The sequence below is a fragment of the Sorex araneus genome, chromosome X (assembly GCF_027595985.1).
Source record: "Sorex araneus isolate mSorAra2 chromosome X, mSorAra2.pri, whole genome shotgun sequence".
Classification (NCBI taxonomy): Eukaryota; Metazoa; Chordata; class Mammalia; order Eulipotyphla; family Soricidae; genus Sorex; species Sorex araneus.
Window position 1 is genome coordinate 77194827 of NC_073313.1, and position 11689 is coordinate 77206515.

General features: G+C 38.2%; 1 non-coding gene across 1 annotated transcript; it reads right to left on the reverse strand.

Annotated features, from left to right (window-relative positions):
- Window positions 1-2224: 2224 nt before the first annotated feature.
- Window positions 2225-2312, reverse strand: LOC129400657 (small Cajal body-specific RNA 18). Its single transcript, XR_008627846.1, has one exon. It is a non-coding gene; the product is annotated as a small Cajal body-specific RNA 18 (non-coding RNA).
- Between the last annotated feature and the right edge of the window lie 9377 nt (window positions 2313-11689).

Genomic DNA, 11689 nt, shown 5'->3' on the forward strand with positions numbered 1-11689 from the left:
GCTTTTGCACTTCAACTAGAGAATTCGGTAGTTGGAAAAGAGAGTGCTAATCCTAAAAAGACTGAAGTATTTCCTCTCTGGCCCTTCCCAGAAAACATTTTCTGGAAGAAAAGTGATCTGATTGCCACATCTATCACTTTATCAATCAACAGGATTGATTCAGCTAATCTAGCTGACTAAGCAGGTATCCCATGCCTTTCTCATTTCTCCATGTGTATCTCTTCAGAATTTGTTCACTCAAAGAGGAATAAAAATAGATACTGATGATTCTTTAATCAAATTTTATATAACCAGCTATGATCCTTTGCTAGAACCCCCAAACAATCTCTCAAGTAGAATTTGCGAATCCCTGCTATGAATCTGTGCTTCTCAACCCTAGCAATACATAGTCAAGTCATAATTAAACCACCTGACAATATCCTGATACTAAGACACATCTCTCAGCAACTCCACCTTAATTGTTAGCTAGTCAGTAAGAAATTTTTGTGTAAATAATAGAAAAATCCATAAAAAGGTAGAATATACTGTGTAACAACTGTGTTTTCGGATTTATGCCAAGTGCTATACATAATAATTAATCATTATTCTAAACATGCTTAGTACTCAGTGTTCTTTTCTCCATTCTACAGGTGAGAAAATTGAGGTTAAAAGAGTTTAACTGATTCGTCGAAGGTCATACAGTAATAACAAATGGAACTGTGATTTGAAATCAGACCGATGTGATTTCAGTACCTCTGTACTTGAAACAATTTACTATGTCACTTTGAAATAGATTAATAACTTATTTGACTTATTGAGAATGAGACACTTGAAACTGAAGGTTAGAAGGAGCACCTTTGAAAATGCATGGATATGGGACTATTATAATGATGGAATCACTTAAAATCAGCAACAATAACAATTATTTTGAGTACTTTCAGTGTCAGATATAGGTGATAATTTCATTTTATTTTTATCGAATAATTGTGAGATACAGTTATAAAATTTATGGCTGGTAATTTTAAGGGCAGTATCCTTTAATCCTTACAACCTAGATAAGAGGGTTTTTTCAGGCTGAAAGGCTTAAGTGTATAACCTTCTGAAGGATTCAAGGAAACTGAGAATGCGAGAAGGTATTACGGATATTAGAGCATCAGCAGGAAGAAAGGGATGTGTGATATGCTAGACACAAACAATATCTACCTTGATACATTCATTTGGGGGAAGTTTTGCCTATACAACAAGAATAACTACTACTACTACTGTTGCTACTACACTAGTACTACTTTGTAGCACTATACACATAAAAACATTATCTTGAATAATCTGATATATATTATCTGATATACCATCTGATATATTATGCTATACATTATCTGATACGTGATTACATTATATATCATCTGGTATATATCAGATATATAGTATATAATTATGTTTCTGGTATATAATTATATTATCCAAATATATAATATATAGCATATTATATGATATATTATTTCATCTAAACTTAGTAAGGCATTATAATTTTTATTTTACAGACTAAAAAATTATACTAAAGTGAGGGTCATAACATTTTTCAACTCACACAGTTGCAGAATAATAAAACTTGAATTTAAAGTCAGGGAGATTATTCTATATCTATCCTACTTCTGACTGACTTCATTCAGTACGATACACTCCAGATTCAACCACATAGCAGCAAGTTGTCTGATTTTATAGCTGAGTAGTATTTCATTGTGTATGCATACCAAAATTTCTTTATCCAGTCATGTGTTCTTAGCTACTAGGGTTATTTCCATATTCTGGCTACTGTGAATAGTGGATCAATGAATACAGGAATGCAAAGTCTTTTCTAGAGCTTTTAGGCCCATGGGGTAGATGGCAATAAGCTGAGTTGCTGGATCATATGAATAATTACAGTTCTTCTTTTTTTTTTTTGAAAAGTGTCCATGTTGTTTCCTAAAAAGTCTGGAAGAGTCAATATCCTGACGAGCAGTGAATGAGGGCCCCTTTTCCCCACATTAATGAACACTAGTCCTTTCTTTCTCCCTCTCTTTCTCTCTCCTTCCTTCCTTCCTTCCTTCCTTCCTTCCTTCCTTCCTTCCTTCCTTCCTTCCTTCCTTCCTTCCTTCCTTCCTTCCTTCCTTCCTTCCTTCCTTCCTTCCTTTCTTTCTTTCTTTCTTTCTTTCTTTCTTTCTTTCTTTCTTTCTTTCTTTCTTTCTTTCTTTCTTTCTTTCTTTCTTTCTCTCTTTCTTTTTCTCAGAAAACTCTCCATCACCTGCTTTCCAAGAACTCAGATAGTGCAGTGGTCTCATTATCATCATCGCCCAGAACTCAAGGGAGATAGGCCCTCCTCGTCCTCCCTGCCTCCCGCCTCCTCCCACTCCCAAACTCCATCCTCGCCTGCCCGGGACCCCGTCCCGCTCCCCAAACATCCAGACTCCATGCCTCACATGGCCAAACACGTTTTCATAATTGTCTCAGGCTACTGACATAGAAGGGGTCTGATGATATAAGGAACATAGTGCGGGCTCATATAGGGGGCTGCAGGGGGGGGGGGTGGGCAGGTCCCTACAGTGTCACAACCTGTCATCGCTGGCACCAGCCTCAAGGTCCTGGCATTGGCTCCCGATCTGCTGTTATTTATACTGTTTGCCAGTCTAACTCGTGTGAAATAGTCTCCCTTGCATTTTTATTTGCATTCCCTGATGATAAGTGATATAGAGCATTTTCCCATATACCTTTTGGCCATCTGTATGTCTTTTTTGAGGAAGTATCTGTTAATCTGTTCTCCCCCATTTATCATATGTTTTGTACATTTTTATTGTTGCTTTATAAATCTTGAACATCAACACTTTATTGGAAGAGTAGTGAGCAAATATTTTCTCCCACTCTGTGAGGTGTCTTTTTATTCGGTCCTCATTTCTTTTGTTGTGCAGAAGCTTCTTAGTTGCAGTCCCATTTGTTTACCTTTGCTTCCATTTGCTTGGTAAATTACATTGAATCATTGAAGATAACTCTATATTCAGGTTCATAAAGTGTTCTACCTATGTTTTACTACATATAATTTATAGATTAAGATATGATATAAATATATTCAATCAATTTTCTATTTCAGTTATGAACTCAATCTAGGTGATCAATGACAGATGAATGGATTATGAATATGTGATATATACACATAATGGAATACTATGCAACTGCAAGAAATAATGAAATTTGCTACACTGTGGTTGGAAGTGGAAGCTATGATGAGTGAAGTAAGCCACAGAAGAAAGACAAACACAGGATGGTCTCACTTACCTGTGGTATATTGAATACGAATGAGGAAATGTATTGTAGTAAAGGGGGATGCATAGATCACCCTTTATCCCAGTGATTACAGAGAAGAAGGATAGAGAGGAAAATAAGTCAAAGGGGGAAGAAGAGAATGAGAAGTAGTGGGTGAACAAGCAATAGGTCTTTATTTAAACTGATAATATGGGTGAGTGGTATAGCTAGATATTCAAAACATAGACTCAACAACAATGAAAATGGAATATATAAGATGCAACCACTGAAACTTTATAATGTATCTTTCAAATTGACATGTGGGAATGGGGTGGGTTTGGTGTGGGGAAGGAATATGGGAAAACTGGGGGAAGGAAGTTGACTCTGCTGGTGGGATTGGTGTTGAATATTATATGTATAAAACTCAACTATCAATAACTTTGTAAATCACAGTTTTTAAATTAAATTTTTTAAATCAAGAAAAGGAAAAAAGTGCATTTTTCCATATGACAGACATCTTTTCATAGCACCTCTTGTTGAAGTGGCTTTCCTTGCTCCACTTTATACTTTTGCTCCTCTATCCATATTTCTAAGGATCTATCTTTGGAACCTCAATTATATTCCATTATTCTCAGAATGTTTCCTTGTTCCAATATGGCTTATCTCTCGACAAATGTTATTATAAAGCTAATATTTACTTTTGAAATAATAAACCAAGTGGAATATTAGTAACAAGAAAAAAATTATCTGCCTTCAAGGAGTGTAAAATTTAGGTAAAGAAAAGAGATCAACTCATCACTTCTACAATTAACAGTGATGGAATTCCTATTATGCCTCTATGCTGTGCAAAGAAACATTGGCGATAAGAACATACCATTATTAATAAGAATATTTTCATATGTCCATCTGGAGATAGGTATTTTGATATTAATTTAGAAAACGCCAACGCTAAAAAGTCACATCAGAATGTCCTGTATAGATTCATTTGTATTTGCTTATTTTTGTAGTACTAGAGACAGAACATGTGAGGTATATGTTCTCTCACTGAGCCACATACTTATTCCCTAGCACCTTTAAATTATGCTCATTTTTCTCAAGAGTTTAAGAGTCAGGAACATGTAATAGTGCCATTATTTTCAATGCTTTACCTATAAATTCATTAATCTTACCACAACTCTGAAGTATGACTATTACACCCTCTTTTTTAATTTTTCTATTTTAATTTTTTTGTTTTTATCAGATTTTATTACATGAGGTCAAGGACATAAAAGGCATCTAGCAATACAATTCTACCTCTTTAGACACAGATTCTAAACATAACATACATTCTCATTCTCCGGGGAAAAAAGGAAATCAAAAGATTCGCAACTTTCATCACATTTTACCCTTAAAGTCCTGTAATAATCATTGACACTGTGCATAATACTTTTGTGGTCACAAAGAAGAGCTGAACACAAGTGAAAAAAACAACTAGTGTTTCCATGGCCCTTGGTTCGGTGGGTCAGACAGCTTGAGGCAGTGTGGCTGTATTACACCCTCTTATAGAAAAGAAAACTAAGTCAGTGATGTCATTTTCCCAAGGCCACATATCAATTGAGTGACAGTATATGAAATCCAAGTCACTATATATTTTTTTTGTTTTTGAGTCACACCCGGCGATGCAGAAGGGTTACTCCTGGCTCGTGCACCCAGAAATTACTTCTGGCAGTGCTTGGGGAACCATATGGGATGATGGGAATCGAACCCAGGTCAGCCGCATGGAAGGCAAATGCCCTACCCGGTATACTATAGCTCCAGCCCCAGTCACTCTATTTTTTTAATTTTTTTTTTATTGAGTCACCATGTGGAAATTTAGTTTTCAGGTTTAAGTCTCAGTTATACAATGCTCGAACACCCATCCCTTCACTAGTGCACATATTCCACCACCAGGAATCGCAGTATAGCTCCACCCCGTCCCCCCACACACCTAGTCCCCCACACCCCAAGCCCCCACCACCACCCCTAGCCCCCCCTTGCCTGTGTAACTGATAAATTTCATTTTACTTTCACTTTGATTGCATTCAATATTTCAACAAAACTGACTATTATTGTTTGGAGAGTCTCCCCCCTAAAGTCAGACCTGCTGAAAAGGAAGCATTTGACAATTTGTTTTCCATTGCTGAGAATGAAGAGGTATGGGGTCGAGTGACCGCACCTAGTGGCGTCACGGTTTTGGGTTTCTGTATATTAGTATTTTAGTAACTAAGTCCAGAGAAATATCTGCCAGAAATTGCATTACTGCAAACTTGCACTTCTCAATTATATTATATTCCACATATGTGTGCAATCTTTCTATGTCTGTCTCTTTCTTGCTGACTCATTTCACTCAACATGATACTTTCCATGTTGATCCATTTATATGCAAATTTCATGACTTCGTGTTTTCTGACAGCTACATAGTATTCCATTGTGTAGATGTATCAGAGTTTCTTTAACCAGTCATCCGTTTTTGGGCATTCTGGTTTTTTCCAGATTCTGGCTATTGTAAACAGTGCTGCAATGAACATAGAAATGCAGATGTCATCTCTACTATAGCTTTTTGCCTCTCCGGGATATATTCCCAAGAGTGGTATTGCTGGGTCAAATGGAAGCTCAATTTCTAATTTCTTGAGAATCGTCCATATTGTTTTCCAAAAGGGCTGAACCAGTCGGCATTCCCACCAGCATTGAAGAAGAGTCCCTTTCTCCCCACATCCACACCAACACCGGTTGTTTTTTTTTTTTTTGGGGGGGGGATGTGGGCCAGTCTCTGTGGTGTGAGATGATATCTCATGGTTGTTTTGATCTGCATTTCCCTGATGATTAGTGATGTTGAACATTTTCTCATGTGCCTCTGAGCCATTCGAATTTCTTCTTTGGGAAAATTTCTGTTCATTTCATCACCCCATTTTTTGATCAGGTTGGCAGTTTTCTTCTTGTGGAGTTCAACCAGTGCATTGTATATCCTTGATATCAAGGGCAATTCTCCCCAAAGCATTGTACAAATTCAATGTGATCCCTATATTGATACCCATGTCATTCTTCAAAGAAATGGAGCAGGTGCTACTGAAATTCATATGGAACAATAAGCCCCCACGAATAGCTAAAGAAATTCTTGGGAAAAAGAAAATGGGAGGAATCAACCTCCCCAACTTCCAACTCTACTACAAAGCGGTAGTCATTAAAACAGCTTGGTACTGGAAAAAAGGCAGAGCGGCAGACCAATGGAACAGGGTTGAATACTTTGACACATCCCCCCAAAAAATGACCATCTAATCTTTGATAAGAGAGCAAGAAATGTGAAGTGGATCAAGGGAAGCATGTTTAACAAATTGTGCTGGCAAAACTGGACAGCTATATGCAAAAAATGGGCTTAGACCTGCACCTATCACCATGTACAAAAGTCAGATCAAAATGGATTAAAGACCTCAACATCAGACCAGAATCCCTAAGGTACATTGAAGACAAGGTCGGCAAAAGCCTCATGACATTGAAGACACTGGTATCTTCAAAGCTGACACGCCACTGGCCAAGCAGGTGAAAACAGAGATAAATAAATGGGACTATCTCAAACTAAGAAGCTTGTGCACCTCAAGAGAAACAGTGACCAAAGTACAAAGACAATCTACCGAATGGGAAAGGATATTTACGCAGTACCCATCCGATAAAGGGTTGATATCAAGGATATACAATGCACTGGTTGAACTCCAATAGAAGAAAACTCCCAGTCACTCTATTTTTGAGGTCAAACAAAATTACAGCATAGCAGGTTGACTGCAACTGAAGGAGTCATGTGTGAAACAGAAAAAAGGAACATACATAGATGGATGTTTTCCCCATCTTGCTGTGGATTATGGGAAAGAAATGTGATATAAATGTGAGGGCAAAAAAAAACTTTGTTTTTCTGAATTGATTTGTGGTTGAATGTAATGAAAAGAAAGACAGTGCCTGCTCTCTAGGCATTCACAGGAGGAAGCACTCCTTCAATTTGTCAGTGTGTTACTCTCAAAGTCCAGATACAGACACTTTTGACTCAGCTGATTGTCTCTGGTATTCAGTAATCTTCAAAAGGGAAATCATTATTAGATAATGATGAAAAGTTTAGGAGACTGGTAACAGGGCATTACACTTCCCAGAACTTACCACCAGAGCTTTGTAACATTTACTACTTACCTTCATCAAGGAATGCCTTGACTTCCACCTGTGATAGGCAAACTCCTAAAATCACCCTCAAGATCGCTGTTTCCTGCTGTGCAAGCCTATTAAATATAAGTGGAACCTCTGCATATGAAGAAATAGCATCCCATGTCTCTGCTACTTGATATTCTGCTACAGAATATCAAGGGAAGGTTATTCTGGATGGGTCTGATGTACTGAAGTGCTTTATTTAAAACCAAACTTTTCTACAGTTGCTGGCAGAAAGAGGGTTTAAGATTAGAAATATCAGAAAAACTGAACCCACTATTTCAGTAGGGGGGTATCTTAACAAGTAACATGGGCTACCTGTATTGTCAAATGATGTGATCCCTGGCTAACAATAGCAAGGAATCATTAAAGGGATCATTAAAGAGATCACAGGGACTTAAAACCTGCATTCTCTGTCACTGTCACTGTTATCCCGTTGCTCATCGATTTGTTCGAGCGGGAACCAGTAACGTCACTCACTGAGAGACTTATTGTTACTGTTTTTGGTATATCTAATACGCCACGGGTAGCTTGCCAGGCTCTGCCGTGTGGGTGTGATACTCTCAGTAGTTTGCCAGGCTCTCCGAGAGGGGCGGAGGAATTGAACACGGGTCAGACGCTTGAAAGGCGAATGCCCTACCGCTGTGCTATCGCTCCATTCTCATTGAACTGAATTCAGCCAATGACCAGAATGATCCAGAAAGCCCATTTTCCCAAACCATTCAGATGAGAACTCAGCCCAGCTGAAGTCTTGAGTCCTAACTTTGATTATCCTAAGCAGAGAACTTACTTGACTAAAAAATAGGTGCTAAAAAATGGGTGTGATTTTTAACCCACTATGCTTGTGGCAATTTGTTATGTACAGTAGAAATTGAATACAGCATCTCCTCTGAGAAGCTTTCTCAGACTTGCCCCAGCTTAATATGGTTCAGTGAGAATGGCATATCTTGTGCATCACCAAACTTTACAGATGCACCCTTTGTGTTTCATGCAATGAAAATAATTCAAGAAATCAAATAATTAAAAAAATTAAAAATCAGAAAATGTTAGAAAAATCAGAGTAAATGTTCGCTTTAAAAAGCAAATCTTGTTCAATATGAATTTCAGGAGCGCTTGCTCCATTTCTTTGAAGATTGACAAGGGTATCCCTATAGGGATCGCATTGAATTTGTACAATGTTTGGGGAGAATTGCCATTTTGACAATATTAATTCTTCCAATCCATGAGCAGGGGATATTTTTCCATTTCCTCGTGTCTTCTTTTATTTCCTGAAGTAGCGTTTTGTAGTTTTCATTATACAAGTCCTTTACCTCCTTAGTTAAGCTGATTCCGAGGTATTTGATTTTTTTGAGGCACAGTTGTGAATGGGATTGCTTTTATCATGTTGCTTTATTCTCTCTCACTATTTGCATATAAGAAAGCCATGGACTTTTGGGTAATGATTTTATAGCTTGCAACTTTTTCTATATGAGTCTATTGTTTCTAGAAGTTTCTTGGTAGAGGTTTTAGGGTATTCTAAGTATAATATCATATCATCAGAGAATAGTGAGAGCTTGATTTCTTCCTTTCCTACCTGAATGCCCTTAATATCTTTTTCTTGCCTAATCGCTATTGCTCCTGAAATTCATATGGAACAATAAGCCCCCACGAATAGCTAAAGAAATTCTTGGGAAAAAGAAAATGGGAGGAATCAACCTCCCCAACTTCCAACTCTACTACAAAGCGATAGTCATTAAAACAGCTTGGTACTGGAACAAAGGCAGAGCGGCAGACCAACGGAACAGGGTTGAATACCCTGACACATCCCCCCAAATATATGGCCATCTAATTTTTGATAAGGGAGCAAAAAAGGCGAAGTGGAGCAAGGAAAGCATGTTTAACAAATTGTGCTGGCAAAACTGGACAGATACATGCAAAAAAATGGGCTTAGACCTCCACCTATCACCATGTACAAAAGTCAGATCAAAATGGATTAAAGACCTCAACATCAGACCAGAATCCCTAAGGTACATTGAAGACAAGGTCGGCAAAACCCTCCATGACATTGAAGCCAAAGGTATCTTCAAAGCTGACACGCCACTGGCCAAGCAGGTGAAAACAGAGATAAATAAATGGGACTATCTCAAACTAAGAAGCTTCTGCACCTCAAGAGAAACAGTGACCAAAATACAAAGACAATCTACAGAATGGGAAAGGATATTTACGCAGTACCCATCTGATAAAGGGTTGATATCAAGGATATACAATGGACTGGTTGAACTCCACAAGAAGAAAACTGCCAACTCGATCAAAAAATGGGGTGATGAAATGAACAGAAACTTTCCTAAAGAAGAAATCCGAATGGCTCAGAGGCACATGAGAAAATGTTCAACATCACTAATCATCAGGGAAATGCAGATCAAAACAACCATGAGATATCATCTCACACCACAGAGACTGGCCCACATCCCCCCCAAAAAAAAAAACAACAACCGGTGTTGGCGTGGATGCGGGGAGAAAGGGACTCTTCTTCACTGCTGGTGGGAATGCCGACTGGTTCAGCCCTTTTGGAAAACAATATGGACGATTCTCAAAAAATTAGAAATTGAGCTTCCATTTGACCCAGCAATACCACTCTTGGGAATATACCCCGGAGAGGCAAAAAGGTATAGTAGAGATGACATCTGCATTTCTATGTTCATTGCAGCACTGTTTACAATAGCCAGAATCTGGAAAAAGCCAGAGTACCCCCAAACAGATGACTGGTTAAAGAAACTCTGGTACATCTACAGAATGCAATACTATGTAGCCGTCAGAAAACATGAAGTCATGAAATTTGCATATAAATGGATCAACATGGAAAGTATCATGTTGAGTGAAATGAGTCAGAAAGAGACAGACAGAAAGATTGCACTCATATGTGGAATATAATGTAACTGAGAAGTACAAGTTGGCAATGATGCAACTTCTGGCAGATATCTCTCTGGACTTAGTTACTGAAATACAGAAACCCAAAACCGAGAGGCCACTAAGTGTGGTCACTCGACCTCATACCTCTTCATCCTCAGCAATCGAAAACAAATTATCTAATGCTTCCTTTTCAGCAGCTCTGACTTTAGGGGAGAGACTCTCCAAACAATAATAGTGAGTTTTGTTGAAATATTGAATGCAATTAAAGTGAAAGTAAAGTGAAATTTATTAGTTACACAGGCGGGGGGGCTAAGGGTGGGGGGTGGGGCGTGGGGGGGTTAGGGGTGTGGGGGTGCGGGGTGGAGCTATACTGGGATTCTTGGTGGTGGAATATGTGCACTGGTGAAGGGATGGGTATTTGAGCATTGTATAACTGAGATTTAAACCTGAAAACTTTGTAACCTTCCACATGGTGACTCAATAAAAATAAATAAATAAATAAATAAATATAAATCAAGTCTTTGTCAAATTTCAGGAGTTACTTCTTAGCAATGAATGACTGTGTGAAGTAATAAGTGTCTCTCTTTAATCTTTTTTAAAATTAGTTATTCACTGTGAACCACAACGTTATTCATGTTTGGGTTGTAGGTATACAATGCTCCAATATCAGTTCATTCACCAGTGTTCATAATTGTCCACCAGTGCCCCCGATTCCCTCCCCCCATGCCTGCCTCCATGACAGGCACATTAGTGATACATTTTAGGCGCTATGGCTTACAGTACTGTTACTGATAGGGTTTCATCCTTAACACTTTACCAACTTTCAGCACAGCACCCTCCAGAGTGAACACTTCACTCCACCATGGCCATAGTTTTCTCCTTCCTATCCTATCCCCTAACCCCATAGTGGCAAGCTTCCTGCTGAAATCTGGTTCTCATGTTCTTGGTTTCTATTGACTTTGGGCATTCATTCTTCCTTAATGATTTCTTTATATCCTGCATATTAGAGAGATCATTATGTGTAGGTCTCTCTCCTTCTGACTAACTTCTCTCAGTATGATACTCTGCAAAAACATCCACATAGCAGAAAATTATACGATTTTATCTTTACTCACACTCGAGTAATATTTCATTGTGTATATAAGAAAACTGTATGACAGGTTTTTTATTATCTTATTTAAGCAGCATGAGTTACAAAGTTATTCACAATACAGTTGTTTCAGGTATTAAATATTCCAACACCAGTCTCACCACTAATGTGCTCTTACTTCCACCAATGTTCCCAGTTTCCCATCCACCCCCACAAAGTCTGCTCTGTTAGGAGGAACTAATTAATTTGTTTTAT